Raw genomic sequence first — 3,812 nt, forward strand, 5'->3', positions numbered from 1 at the left:
CTGCCTATTTCCAGATTTTGGTTTTGCAATTTTATAGAGCTATGTCTTAAAACACTGTTCATAAAAGCAAAGAAGGAAATCAATCTTATCTCCTTATTGCTCTTTTCCACTTATTTAAGCATTCTAGTTAAATGCTTTTCTCTCCCACCTCTTTCCCCATATCTGGCTTATTTGTGCTGAGAGTTAAAATTATGTGCATCCTTTGACCGAGAGAGAGGAAAAGGTAACAAAGAGAAGAATATAAAAAAGGCAAGAGAAAGAAACATGTTTGGGAAGAGTCAGTAATGTCTCAGATAAACCCGTGAGTATTCATAGCCCCCTTGCAGATATATAAATGCTTATGGCCAAAGAATACAAACATCATGTCAGTGAATTAAATGTAACTTAGTCCTGCTGAGCAGTGTCTCCAATTCAGAAAAATCACACCTCTCAGCCCAAGTCAAGTCAAAGGTAGTTCTTACTACAGCTGTGGTACATTGAGCCCTTTCTTCATGTCAGAGATCATGCTAAGCACTTTACACACATTACTTTATATGATCTTCCCAGCGCTACTATGAGACAGACACTTAACAGATGAGGTTGAAAAAGAAAGTTGGATTCAAACCCAGATGGGACTCAAAAGCCTAATCATATCTAGTAGATACTGCCGTGGGTTACAATATGTGAAATCTATACACCTTCTTATCACCAGTCTCATCTTGTACTCTAGAGCCAAGAGTTACCCTGGAGGGGAGGAGGGAGAATGTCTGGACCAAAGACCAGCATTTAGACTGTCCCAGAGGTTTCCCATGCAAAATGGGAGAATTCAGTAATTAATGTATCTTTAAAAGCCCTTGAATAGATATAATTCATACCCAAGATTCCCTGCCTGGGTGCACCATGAAGGGTTGTGCAGACAATCAAACCTAGATGCAAATCCCAACTCTACCTCTCTACTTCCACGTGGCTGCTCTCATCTTCAATTGCTTTAATCTACAAACTGGGGATCAAGTAAAGGGGTTACTGAATAAAAATCCACTCAACGGGTCCCTTAATTTAAAAATGTAACGAAGCTCTTTATGGTGCAAAAATAAAAACTTGAGGCTCAAAACAGTTGGCACCGAGTGGCATTTATGCCATACAGTTCCTGTATATACCACCTAGTGAAGTGACCTTGGGCAAATTCTTAACCTCTGCATCTCTACAGCATCATCTACAGAATGGGGATATTAGGGCCTGGTCCTATAGGTTTTTATGAGGATTAAAATAGATAACTATAGGCCTTACAGTTGTTGCCACCCCAGAGCCACCCACACCACCCAGCCACGGTCAACCCCACCATGTTCTTTGACATCACTATAGATGGCAAGACCTTGGGCTGGCTCTCCTTCTGTTTGTAGACAAAGTTCCAAAGACAGCAGAACACTTTCGTGCTCTGAACACCAGAGAGAAAGGATTTGGTTATAAAGTTGCCTGCTTTCACAGGATTTTTCTGGGATTTACGCACCAGAGTGGTGACTTCACATGCCATAATGGCACTGACAGCAAGCCCAAACATGGGGAGAAATCTGATGATGAGAATTTCATCTGGAAGTACACGGGTCCTGGCCTCTCATCCATGGCACATGCTAAACCCAACACAAATGGTTCCCACTTTTTCATCTGCACTGTCAACACAGTGGTTGCTTGGATGGCAAGCATGTGGTCTTTGGCAAGGTGAAAGAGGGCAGGAATACCGTGGAAGCCATGGAACGCTCTGGGTCCAGGAATGGCAAAACCAGGAAGAAAAGCACCACTGCTGACTGTGGACAAATCTAATAAATTTCACTTGTGTTTTATCTTAACTACCAGACCATTCCTTCTGTAGCTTAGGAGAGCAACCTTTTACCCCTACCTGCTCAAAATATCCTATAATCTTTGTGCTCTCAAAAAAAAAAAAAAAAGATTATTTTCTTTACTCTTCTCCAAGTCTAGCTGAATTGCAGAGTCAAGTTTATGATTATGAAATAAAAACTAAACAACAACAAAATAAATAAATAAAATGGGTAACTATATGGTAAGAGTAATAAGTTATAGTCCTCAGATTGGTTTTTTTTTAATGTTTATTTGCGAAAATGAGAGTGAGCACCAGCAGCAGAGGGGTAGGGAGAGAGGGGAACAGAGGATCAGAAGTGGGCTCCATGCTGACAGCATCAAGCCCAATGCAGGACTCGAACTCATGAACTGTGAGATCATGACCTGAGCCGAAGTTGGATGCTCAACCAACTGAACCACCCAGGTACCCCCTCAGATTGGTTTTAGTGAGGCTATTTCTCCAAGGATTTGGGGGAAGAGGGTTTAATTATCAACACAAGAGTCAGTAACTCAGAGGCTTTTCCTATGATATGAGTGAAGCTCATTCTCTTAAAACACTGGCATTGCAGCAAGGACAAGGGAGTTGGAAGCAATGGCCAGGTATGTTACAGTGGAGAAGTCAAGGTCAGGGTGAGGAGAATATGTGACCCACATCGCATGTATAGTGCATATTCTAATCAGCATAATGTAGAAGCAGTGGCTTGCTGTCAGGGACGATTATCAACATAACCCTTGAATCAAACCCCAGTGTCACCATTTAGCTTTGAATTCTTAAAAAATCTATTAAACTCTTGTGAGCCACTGATTCTTCATAGACATAATAGGATTAATAAGACACTCCGGATAGAGTTGTTTTGAGGATCATATTAAGAGCAGTAACACATGTATATTACCTAGAAAATGACTAGCTGACCTAAAATGGGCATTTATTAGCTTTATGCCTCTGTGGAGCTAATTTTGCGAACAGGAGAAAATTAAAGACCTACAAAGATCTACAAATCATTCCCGCCAGAAAAGTTATATCATCACACTCTATTTACTCTGCTCAAGTCCTCCTTAACAAGCTAGAACATTGTGCGTAAGCTTGAGTCATGTATTTAAGAAAGACATAGCAAGGAACTGGCTATCCATTGTACTTTGACCCAGTGGGATCTTTCTTGTTTCACCCATTCAATCAGTCTTTAAACCTTTCTTTTCTAATTGGGATATGCTTTGTCTCACTAAATTTCATTTCCATGACTCCAATTTTCCCTCACAACCATAGGTCAGTGGGACCAGAGACCCAGGGAGCACTGGATGTTGGCTTTCATAAATGGAACCAACACTGCAATGACCCTCCTTTCCACATCAGGGGAAAACTTCTCCCCAGTTCAAGAAAATCAACTCAGCTCCTACCAAACTGGCTTATTTTAAGTGAACTCAGTTTTTCAATACTTAATTTGAAACTCAAGGTGAACACAACCCCCAGTGTCTGTGAGAACCATCTGGTGGCAACCTCCCTGCTGATGCCCCAACCTGCCTACTTAGATTTCTGCACGGTTCTTTTGGGTCCGGGCATTGAGATCTAGCCGTGAATTTAAATAGTGTTTGGGTAAAGCCAACTTTTCACAAGTTTCTCTCAGCCCCTTCTTTCAACATGGAGTCCTGAATTCATTTCCTTAATATTATATCAGAATCTTTTGATCTAAGACCACTTTTCCCACCTGATACCAAGAACTACTGCTTGGTGTTAGGTACTATCTTTCCTCCTGCAGACTGACATCTTAGAGAGAAATTCTTATAACAAACTAAACTTCCATTTTTCCCAAACACCTTAAAAGTAAGCTATGCAACCTCACTCCCACTAGGATGGTTACTATAAAAACCAAAACAAAGCAAAATGACAAGTGTTGGTGAAGTTATGGAGAAATTGGAATTCTTGTGCACAACTCATATGCATTATGGGAATGTAAAATGGTGTGGCCACTATAAAATCAACA

The 3,812-nt window shown here is 40.8% G+C and overlaps 1 pseudogene; it reads left to right on the top strand.

Annotated features, from left to right (window-relative positions):
* Window positions 1–1,319: 1,319 nt before the first annotated feature.
* LOC132662472 (peptidyl-prolyl cis-trans isomerase A pseudogene) lies at window positions 1,320–1,797 on the top strand (annotated as a pseudogene).
* Window positions 1,798–3,812: the final 2,015 nt, after the last annotated feature.

Source organism: Panthera onca, chromosome D1 (genome assembly GCF_046562875.1).
Source record: "Panthera onca isolate mPanOnc1 chromosome D1, mPanOnc1 haplotype 2, whole genome shotgun sequence".
Taxonomy (NCBI): Eukaryota; Metazoa; Chordata; class Mammalia; order Carnivora; family Felidae; genus Panthera; species Panthera onca.